Source organism: Chinchilla lanigera, unplaced genomic scaffold (genome assembly GCF_000276665.1).
Source record: "Chinchilla lanigera isolate Chin_1 unplaced genomic scaffold, ChiLan1.0 scaffold00026, whole genome shotgun sequence".
Classification (NCBI taxonomy): Eukaryota; Metazoa; Chordata; class Mammalia; order Rodentia; family Chinchillidae; genus Chinchilla; species Chinchilla lanigera.
The window spans coordinates 23,058,588-23,070,826 of NW_004955427.1; the positions used below are offsets into that span (position 1 = coordinate 23,058,588).

General features: G+C 36.4%; 1 protein-coding gene across 2 annotated transcripts in view; it reads right to left on the minus strand.

The window, feature by feature from the left end:
* Ccdc14 (coiled-coil domain containing 14) overlaps positions 1–12,239 on the minus strand; it is a 52,201-nt gene that overhangs the window by 15,587 nt on the left and 24,375 nt on the right. The gene's annotated exons all lie outside the window — the stretch shown is intronic.

Consider the following 12,239-nt stretch of genomic DNA (forward strand, 5'->3'; position numbering starts at 1 on the left):
GAAAAAAATACAACAGTGCAACATAAATACATAAAACATTAAAAAAAAAACACTAAATGAACAGAACAACGCAAAACCACACTAGGGATAGGGGCCTGAGATAATTTTTTAAAGACTGGTTTGGATAGCATAAAACCTACCCTCACTAGAAAAAAGGTTAACTTTTCTCTTTTCTTTTTTTTCTTTTCAGTGACTTTTCTGTTTCTTTTCCTTTTTATTCCCTTTTGCTATTTCCTTCTTCTGTTTTCCTTCCTTCTCTGTATCTTATTTATGTAATCATCTACTTTTTAAAAGAGCTGTCATTACATAAGAACTAGGATACCTACAGGCACTAATTGCTATCAGACATCTTTCTGCTTGATATTTGTCACACATTGACAAAACTAGGAAATACAAATCTATGCCTCTAAGAATATCCTTATTAGACAGAAAATTTAATGGCTATTTAATGAGAATGTATGTAAGTAACAACTCTGCTCTAAAATGAACTTCATAATATGCAGCTGCTTCACAAACAGAAACATAAAAAAAGTTTTCTTAACTTCTATGAAGGTATTACCTATTTTTTAAAAAAAGGTATCTAAGGCTGGGGACATAGCTCAGGGTGGCACAGCACAGGCCTGGCAAGTGCAAGGTCCTGAGTTTGAGTTCTGGTACCAAAAAAAAGGTATCTCTTTACTTTATTACTTACCTTAAAATATTCTACATTAAATTATTTATTTTGTTACTAAATACTAAAATGACAGGATGTTTCATCATTCACATGTATACGTGAATTAATTCTGGGTGGATTAAAGAGTTAAACATAAAATATACCAAAAATAAAGCAAAACTGCTATACAAGTTTTAAGAGAAAATCCAAATAATCTTTAAGTGAGAAAGGCATTCCCAAGCCAATATGAATCTCCAATGTTTTCAGCACAATTTGTTACTATTCTTGGGCTAGAGGTGGAGCTCACTAGTAGAGTACTTGCCTAACATGTACAAGGCTTTGGGTTCAATCTCCAGCAACACACACACATGTGCACACATGTGCATGAGTGTGTGTGTGCGCATGTGCGCGCGCGCGCGCACACACACACACACACACACATGCCCCTACAAGCACGCACAGCTGCCTGATCTTTGCTGAAGGCACTAAAACCATATACTGGAAGAAAGATAGCTCATTTAACAAATGGTACTAGGAAAACTAGCCATACACAGTCAGAAGATTGAATCTAGACCCATGTCTCTCACCATGTATTAAACTAAAGCGATAATGGATTAAAGATCTAAATATTAAAACAGAAAAAATCTCTTGGAAGATAAAATAGGTAAAACTTTTGAAGATATGGGCATAGGCAAGGACTTTCTCAACCCAACCCCAGTTGCACAAGAAATAGCACCAACAATCAACAAATGGAGAGGAGCACCAAATGGCAGAGTGGTAAGCAGCAGAGAAAGAGCCTCTCTGAGAGTTGCTATCCAGACACTGGAATATAGCAATGTGAGGAAGACAAGAAGAAGGGAAGTGAGTCCCCTGGCTACCCAGGAAGGATCTGCAGCGAGAATTGAAGCCCATACAGAGAGGGAAGAGAGAAACTTCAATGAAGGAGGGGGAAGCCAGCAGAGCCTTCTCCCTGAGTTGGGACTCCCTGCACAAGAGGTGTGATTCAAAACTGCAGACATGCAGTGATTGTTGGAGACCCCAGAGGCCTCCATGGTGAGATATACCAGTGGAAGGGAGCAGTGGACATGAAGGACTGAACTAGCTGGGGGTGAGGGGTAAGGGCTCTTTGTCCCATGGGAGAGAGCAATTGGCTGGGAGCCATCTTGGAGAGGGGTTGGCTGAGCTCAGAACTCAGAGTGGCTGCTGGCTCCATCTAGTGGCTCCAAGCGGGGTTCAGGCTTGCTAAGGAAGTTGGGCTGACTGCTGCAGGCTGAATGGGTCTGGTCTCAGCCCCCACAGAGAAAATACAAACAGAACTTCAGAGAAAATAAAGGTGCAGGCTTGCTGAGATTATCCACTACCCCGCCATAAATCTACTGCTGGCTTGCTGATACAAATCAATACACAACTGGACTCTTTCACCACATGTTGTCTACCAGTGGCAGCAGAGACAAACCATTAAGTGGACTTTTTTTTTCTTCTGTTTGTTTGTTTTTGGCTTTTTGTTGTTGTTTTGTTTTGTTTCTGTTTTTTATTTTTTGGGGTTTTTTTCTCCTTCATTGTTTCAGCTTGTTTTTATATGAATGGGAATGTGGTTACTTGCCTCTTTATGGTTATTGTTTGGTTCTTTTCTTCCTTCTATCTCCTCCTTCTCTCTTTCCATTCAGTCTTCTGTATCAGTTTCCCAAAGTTAGCATGATCCCCCTTTGTCCTCCAGCCTTACTTCTAATCTGTTCCTCTTTTTCTACTTCTCTACTTTCTCTCTAACCCCTTTTCAATTTTAACCCCTGAGGGTAAAGGACTTATATACTGCATACAATTTTCCGGTTTTACATTTACATATACTGCATACAATTTTCCGGTCTTACATTTTGTTATATAACCACAAATTTAGTTCACACAGTTAAAGGTGACAAATTAATGGTTACCTTAGCTTGTAATTTTCTAGGCTGTGTTTGACGCTACTGTTATTGCAGATGGTACCACTTTAGCCAAAAGTGACATAGTTGTTCTAGCTAGCTGTTCTTCCTGGTATTTCAAGATTGAGATTGTCTAAGGCATATATGACTCCAATTAGCCATGATCAAAAAAAAATCTATGGCCAGGCATATTGTAGTCAAGATTCCAGAAAATACTGTGGCTTAGTGCCAAAGAACCAGGGGCTGGGCCAAGGAAGCAGCAACTTCTCATCCCCAACAAACTGAACAGGTAGGATCTTGCAGCAGACTCAAAACCCAAAAATCAGCTACACCTGGAAGACACCTTGGAAAAGTAGTCATTTCCTAAGGGTTATAAATACTAGCAATAAAGCAACTCATCATACACAATTTACAAGCATCAGCCCAGGAATTAAACTAAAAAGAAGGAAAGAAAGGAAACAAAAGAAGGAAGGAAGAGAAAAATGAGAAGACATTTAAACAAGATGCAACCCCAGGCATCCAGTTCACCAAAGGCAAACCCAGGGGGTAATGATGTGGGACAATTTGAAAACCACCCACCTGGCCCCTCTGAAGTGATAACAACAAAGCAATTAAATGAAGCTCTAGAAAAATATCAAAGCAGAAATAATTTCTCAGATAACTGCTGATATAGTGTCTACAATGAAAACCATGCTTAGTGATTCTAGAGCAGATACAGACAAGAAAATAGAGGAGCTTAAGAAAATTATGGAAGCAATGAATGCTCAGTATAGGAAAGAAATGGAATCCATAAGGCAGATTCCAGTAGATATCCAAGAGAATAAAAATTCCACTGAAAGTGTCTACAGCAGAATTAGCCAATGTGAGGACATAATCTCAGATATAGAAGACAGGTTTGCAGCTAGCAATCATGAAAAGATTTTTTAAAAATAGCAAGAGACCATGAGAAATCAATACAGCAGCTGCTAGATGATGCAAAGAATAACAAGATTAATTGGAGTCAATGAAAAAGCAGGGGATAGTACAAATGATATAAAAAAACTATTCACAGATGTCATAACAGAAAACTTCTCTGGTAGAGAAAAGGAATTTGACATATAGCTAAGTGAGGCATACATGACTGGAATTAGCCATGATCAAAAAAATCTACAGCCAGGCATATCATAGTCAAAATTCCAGAAATTCAACACAAAAATAGAGTACTAAAGTCTATTAAGGAAAAGAGACAAATCACATATAAAGGAAAGTCCATCAGAATCACAGCTGATTGGGGGCTGGGGATTTAGCTCAGCGGCAAAAAGCGCCTGCCTGGCATGCGCAAGGTCGTGAGTTCGGTTCCCGGTACCGGAGAAAAACCAAAAAAAAAAAAAAAGAATCACAGCTGATTTCTGACAGGAACTCAAAAAAAGCAGAGGTAGCTATTCTATTTGCAGACAATGTGAGTTTCAAGCCAAGACGGATTAAGAGAGATAAAGAAGGTCACTACATGCTTGTAAAGGGAACAATCCAAGAGGAAGAGATAACAATCATAAATATATCTGCAACAAATACCAGTGAAACTATATGAAACAAATATTGATGGGCATGAAAAATCAAATTAGCACTAATACAACTGTATTAGGAGGTTTCAATACCCTACTATCACAAAAAGACAGATCAACTAGGCAAAAAATCAGCCATGAAATAATATAACTGAACCAAACTTTTGAACAAATGGACTTAGTAGATGTCTCCAGAATGTTCCACCCACAGTATCTGAATACATATTCTCAGCTGCACATGGGACATTCTCCAAAATAGACCACATACTAACCCATAGAACATGCTTAAGTAAATGCAAATGAATTGAAATTATTCCATGAATATTATCAGACCATAGTGCAATGAAATTGGGAATCAATGGCACAAGAAACCACGAGAACTTCATAAACACATGGAAATTAAGTAATGCCCTCCTGAACAACCAATGGATCACAGATGAAATTAAAGAAGAAATTAGACAGTTTCAACAATTAAATGATAACAACAATATAACATACTGGAACTTATGAGACAAAATGAAAGCAGTCCTCAAGAGGGAAATTTATAGCAGTGAATACCCATATCAGGAAAATAAAGCAAGTACAAATAAACAACTTAATGTTGAACCTCAAACTTCTAGAAAAAGAGCAGACTAAGCCAAAAGCTCACACAAGAGAAGAAATTATAAAGATTACAGCAGAAATTAATACATTGGAGACTAAAAAAACAATGCAAAGAATCAATGAATCAGAGAGTTGGCTCTTTGAAAGATTAAATAAAATCAAGAAATGCTTAGGCAATCTTATCAAAAAAGGAAAGATTCAAATCCATGCAATTAGGAACAAAAAGGGTAAAGTCACAACAAACCCTGCAGAAATCCCGAAGATCATCTATACCTACTTTGAAAATTTGTATTCTAATAAGACGGAAAATGCAGAAGAAATGGACAGATTCCTAGATACATATGAATTACCAAAGCTGAATCAAGAAGATATAAAAATCCTAAATAAATATCAATCAACAAAACTGAAGGTGTAATTAAAAAACTATGAACAAAGAAAAGCCCAGACCCTGACAGATTCACTGCTGACTTCTACAAGAAATTGAGAGAAGATTTAACACCAATACTTCTCAAACTCTTTAATGAAATTGAAAGGGAAGCAATATTCCCAAATTCATTCCTGGAAGCAAGCATTACTTTGATACCAAAATTGGAGAAGGACCCAACTAAGAAAGATAACTACAGGCCAATCTCCCTAATGAACATAGATGCAAAAATCATCGATAAGATACTGGTAAATAGAATGCAGCAAATCACCAAGAAGATTATACGCTATGACCAAGTTGGATTCACCCAAGTGGTGCAGGATTGTTCAACATATGCAAATCAATAAATGTAATATACCATATTAACAGAGCCCAGGACAAAAAACATACGATCACCTCAATAGACACAGAAGAAGTTTTTGACAAAGTCCAGCACCCATTCATGATAAAAATGCCACAGAAAATTGGAACACATGGTCTTTATCTCAATCTGATAAAAGCCATCTATGAGAGACAAATAGCCAACATCATACTAAATGGAGAAAAGATGAACGCTTTCACTCTAAAATCAGGAACAAGACAGGGATGTCCACTGTCTTCACTTTTATTCAACATAGTCCTAGAAACTTTAGCCAGAACAATTAGACAAGAGAAAGAAATGAAAGGACTTATTATAGGAAAGGAAGAAGTTAAATTATCATTATTTGCAGATGACAAGATACTCTACATAGAAGACCCCAAAGACTCCACTATAAGACTGCTAGATTTAATAAGCAAATTCAGTAGCATAGCCAGACACAAAGTCAACACTCAAAAATCAACAGCCTTCTTATACATAAATAAAAAATTCACTGACAGAGAAATAAGGGAAACAACACCTTTCACAATAGCACCTTAAAAAAATTAAATACCTAGGAGTCAGTCTAACAAAGGATATAAAAGACCTCTACATTGAAAACTACAATACTCTGAAAAAGAAGACTGAAGAGGCTATCAAAAAATGGAAAGATAGGACCAGGAATATAGCTCAGTGGCATAAGTGCCTACCTGGCAAGTGCAAGGTCCTGAGTTCGACTCCCAGTTCCAAAAACAACAACAACAACAAACCCAAACAAACAAACAAAAAGAAAATGGAAAGATATCCCTTCCTCTTGGGCAGGAAGAACCAATATATTGAAAATGTCCATACTTAGTTACAGTTTGTGTGTAGATCCCTCCAAAGCCTCACACAGTCATGGGGCAGGTTTCTACAGTTTATGATCGATTCATGGTCCAATGCTGGGATTATGGGTGTGAGTGCTACATTCACCCTGGGGTGGGTAGCTTGCATATAATATAAGCGAGGGAAAGAGGCTCGCTTTCTGCTGTTCCTCCTTTTTTGCTCTTGTTCTTTTTGCTGTCTTCTGCTGCCATAAACTGTTGCCCTCTGCCGTTTGCTACTCTGCCTTGGAGCCAGCTCAGTATGGACTGAAATCTCCACAAACTGTGAGCTAAATAAACCTTTCCTTCCTCAGTTTTGGGCATCAGGTATTTTGCCTCAGCAACAAGAGAAAAGTAACCAAGACAACTTCTAAAACTGTTATAACAAATTTAATGCAACTCTGATCAAAATCCTAACAGAATATCTCACAGAATCAGAGAAAAACATGTGAAACCAGAAGAGACCTAGAATAGCAAAAGCAGTTCTGGGCAACAGCAGCAAAGTAGGGTGCATCACAATCCTTGACTTGAAATTATATTATAAAGTTACTGTGACTAAAAAACAAAACAAAACAAAACAAAACAAAAAAAATAGGTACTGGCAAAAACAGACCCAAGGATCAATGGAACAGATTAGAAGATGCAGAAACTACTCCAGACATACTCAGCCACCTTATTTTTGAGAACACACTCACTGGAAGAAAGATAGCCTCTTTAACAAATGGTGCTGGAAAAACTGGCTGTGCACATTCCAAAGATTAAAATTGGACCCATGTCTTTCACCATGCACTAACCTAAATTTGAAATGGATCAAAGATCTAAATTTTAAAACAGAAACATTAAATCTGTTGGAAGATAGAATACGTAAAACTCTTGAAGACACTGGTGTAGGCAAAGGTTTTATGAATAAAACCTTGATTGCACAGGGGCTATCACAAAGAATCAACAACTGCCATCTTATCTTATTAAAAAGCTTTTGCACAGCAAGAGAAACCACCAACAGAGTGAAGAGTGAAGAAACTCACAATGTGGGAAAAAATGTTTGTTGGCTGTTTCTCAGACTAAGGATTACTATCGAGAATATATAAAGAACCCCAAAAAATCAGACCTCCTGATTTTAAAGACCCAATACAAAAATAGGCCTCTGAGATGAATACACACTTCTCAGATGACAGAACACAAACAGCAAATACATAAAAAAATGTTCAACATTACTGGTTATTTGAGAGATGCTAACTGAAACAACACTGACATTCCATCTCACCCCAGAAAGAATGGCTATTATCAAGAAATCAACCAACAACAAACGCTAGAGGGCTGTGGGGAAAAAGGAACCCTTTTAAACCGTGGGTGGGAGTGTAGACTGGTGCAACCACTGAGGAAATCAGTGTGGAGATTCCTCAGAAACCTAGGATTAGAGGTCCTATTTGACCCAGCTGTTCTCCTTCTGGGTATCTTCCCAGAAGAATTAAAAACATCGTACCACAGTGATATATATGCACTCATGTTTATAGCACCACAATTTGTAATGACTAGCTCTTGGAAGAAATCCAAATGCCCATTAAGTGAGGAATGGATAAACAAGATGTGGTTGTTTTATACAACGCAGTACTACTCAGCCATAAAGGAGAATAAACTGGAGGTTTTCATAGATAAAAGAATGCAACTAGAGACCCTACTCATAAGTGAAATAAATCAGACTTACATGTGTAAACAGTATATCTCTCCCTAGTGTGAGAAGTTGAAAGAATAAATGCAATTCAAAATGTGAAATAGCTATTGTGAAATGAAAAGAAAGTGTTCAAAAAGAAAGAGAAACTGGGATGGGGGAAAGGAGAAAAGAAGGAAGTGAAAAGCAAAATATATCTATATAGCTATATATATACATACAAGATAGTTAAGATAGTTATATTACTAATTTCTCTTAGTTTATTGAAAAGAAAGGTTTGTGCTAATATTGTTTGGACAATTAAATTCCTATATCTTGTACTCTGAGTAACTAATTTAAAGATAACAATATGCAATATATTAACCACTGTTACTCTCCTATTACCTTGTTTTGAAATTTGGGGGTTTTTACTATTTAAAATAAAATTTAAAAAAAAAAGAATCAACAAATGGGATCACATGAAGTTAAAAAGGTTCTGCACAGCCAAAAGAACAATTAACAAAGCAAAGAAACAACCTACAGAATGGGAAAAGTATTTGCTAGCTATTCCTTGGAAACAGGACTAATATTTAGAATACATAAAGAAGCCAACAAAATTAGACCCCTCAAAATAAAAGACCTAGTCAAAAATTGGGCTACTGAGATAGACACATCTCAGAAGAAGTAAAAATTACCAATAAATACATTAAAAAATACTCAACATCTCTGGCCATTACAGAAATGCACTGAGACTTTACCTTTCTCCTGAAACAATGGCTGTGAACAAGAAATCAAGTAACAAAGGCTAGTGAGGTGGTAGGGGAGAAAAGAACCTTTGGTACTGTTGGTGGGAATGTGAACTAGTACAACCACTATGGAAATCAGTTTGGAAATTCCTCAAAAAGTTAAAATTAGAAATTCCCTTTGACTCAGCTATTCCCCGTTATAGATGTCTTCCAGAAAGTTAAAGACATCATATTACAGTGACACATGCATACCCATGTTTATAGCAGCACAATGCGTATCAGCTAAATCTTGGAAGTGGTGCACATGTCCATCAACAAATGAATGGATAAAGAAAATGTGGTATTTATACAGAATGGAGTTTTACTTTGCCATAAAGAGATAAACTTGAGTCACTTATAGAAAAAGGGATGCACCTAGACACCATATTGCTTACTGAAATAAATCAGACAAATGTAAATACTGTATGGTTTGTCTTATATGAGAAACCCAAGATATAAATAAAAGAGCAAAATAAAAGGTAATAAAAAAAAAAAGGACATAGATCATTTGCAAAAGGGAAGGGGACCAAGAGATGAAGGAAATGGGGGAGGAAAAGGGAATGAAGATGTGTTGTATACATGTACCAACTCCACATGAGGAATATAATCATCATGCATTACAAACGTGTACCAATAAAAATAAAATTAGGCTGGGTTTGGTGGTGCACTTCTGTAATCCCGGAACTTGGGAGGCAGCCGCAGGAGAACTGCCATGAGTTCGAGGCAAGCCTGGGCTACATAGTAAGTTCACAGACAGCCTGAACTGCACAGCAAGATATTGTCTCAAAAAAAAAAAAAAAAAAAAATTGAAATAAGAAGACATATAACATATATATTTTGCCACAGTAAAAATACATTCCTTAAAAAGTATTTGGGAAGAGAAAGATTCTAAGGTTGGTAGAAGATATAACAATTAAAACATGAAGACTTGGGAGAAAAAAAGCATCATGTTGCTTGAGTTCTAGTTCATGTTTGTTTATTATTTTTAGTGTGTCTAATGGGGCTTCCATTTTTATAATTTTTTATTTTTCTAAGCTCATCTAAATTTTTTCCTCTCCTATTGTTTCCTTTTTAAGTGCCTTCACTATCTGAATCTTTCTCCCTCTAAAGAGAGACCCTATTATCTTTAGCTTCCTTGAGACCATGAAACACTATTTCAAGTTTTCCTGGATTTTCTTTTTTTTTTTTTTCCTCCGGTACCAGGAACCGAACTCACGACCTTGCGCTTGCCAGGCAGGCGCTTTGCCGCTGAGCTAAATCCCCAGCCCCTTCCTGGATTTTCTTGGATGATTGGTCTTCTGATATTTACTCTTGACCTACCTTGGTCTTTATTGTCAGTCTATTTATTTTCAATGCTATGTACAGATCTCTCCTAAAACTGTTTCTTCTTTTGTTTTTTTGTTGTCAGTCTCTTAGGTTTTTTACTACTTCCCTTGTTCTTTTATAGCTTTATTCCAGAGACTCCTTTTCCTCTGTTCTTTCATTATAAAGCCATTATTCTCCAGAAATTCATGTTCTATACCTTCGTGGTGAACTTACCAATTACATGTTCATAACTAATTACTTTCTTTTAATCACTAGTGCCTATAATGGTGCTACATTTATTATAAAAGCTCAAAAAGTGCTCAGGTCTACATTTCTATAGTCGTTGATCTTGTTCCTGTGCTACAGATGTGTGTGTGTGTGTATTTCCAGATGGTCTAAATGACACATTTAGTATGTCTAAATCTTAACTCACTAGCTTTCCCATTACCTCTCCTAGCTAAAAAATAAAATGAAATTACTAAAAAACAAATCAAACATCTCTTTTCTTCCTCAGTAGTTCCCATCTGGAAGAACTGTTATCATCTGTCAAGTTGAGGAAACAAAAAACTTAATACCATCCTTAACTCCTCCCACTTATTCCCATTTCAATTGTTTTTGTTCTGCGAAGGTGCCTCCTGGTCTCATATTTATGAGTCTACAACCAGAAAGTGGTTATGAGTTACAGCACTTTCTAGCTCAATGGTTCTTAATAAGAAGTAGCACACCACACGTCCCAAACCCATCCAAGAAATATGGAGATGTGCCAGGGGTTTTGGAGGTCAAAATAAGCAGAGAACACTTTGTGGGTGGGCACCAGGATGGTAAAACACTGGACAACTGTGTTACAAATCTCATAAAAACTGTTCAATTCAAAATGTCAAAACTGCCAACATGCCGTAGAAACAATGTCTCTTTCTAAGCCACAAGATGGCAATAAACTTCAAAAACATCCTGAAAAAAAATCACTTCTCTAGCTGAAAGGAAACATGTAGTTTCTAAATGTATAAACAGAAAAAAACACATTTATTTCGATTGAAAATGATGAAAACCAATTCTGAGTGAGCCTATGCATTTCAGTTTTTACTTGTAATGATTATGAGTGATTCTTTTCAAATAAAGATTATAAAATGGCACAAAAATTCTACCCTATTGCTGGAAACTTCATTCTGCTGAACATAGTGTATTTTATAAATTCTTCATTTTTCAGTAATTTCACCTTTCAAATGGTCAAGTAAACAACTATGACAAGAGCTTGCTATCCAGTATAGGCTTTGTCCCATAAGGGGTGCCAGAAACCTCTAATGCCAAGTCTAAAAAACTAAGACATCAACTAGGTTAATATCCTTAAAAAAATTAAACATAATTGGTGAGCAAAAACTACTAGGTCTCATTTTCTTGAGCTTGCCAGGCAGGTGCTTATGCCTCTAAGCTATATCCCCAGTCCTGAGTCTCATTTTCTTGAGTGGCTATAAATTAGCTCCTAAGGCAATTCTAAAACGTTCTAAGGAATGTTACTAAATCACCATTGGTATTTCCATGGTCACAATGTTAAATCAGATAATATTTTGAGATTAAAGTGTGCTTAAGAAACCAATTATTTGATTATCATGCCTTTAAATAATTATATATTTGATTGGCTTATATATTCATTTATTCCACAAAATACACCTAAATATTGACGTATAAAAATGTTAGTTTCTACTTCTTATTTGACAGTGTAGATGACTATAAATTAGGATTCTTGCCATCTAAAATCAAATTGCCTTGGGTTTCAGTGTTGACTCTGCCACCTCTTAGATGTGTGGCTGTCAGCAAATTACATAACCTCTCTCTGTCTTGGTTTCATCATCTATAAATGAGAATAACATAATACCTACTTCATAGAGCTATTGTGAGGATTTCAAGGGATGGTACATATGAAGGACAAAAGCCTGGCATATAACAAGTGTTCAATAAAAGTTAGTAGTCACTGTTGTTATTACCATTATATTTATTCTTGGTTTTGAAAAATTAATAGTTATTGGGATTTCCTAGGTTAGGACTAAAGGCAGCATCATTAGAATTTAAAGCCATCAACTCTATCATTTGTGTGTATGTGTGTGTGCTCAGAGCAAGAGAGAGTAATCATCTATCTATCTATCTATATGTGTGTGTGTGTGTGT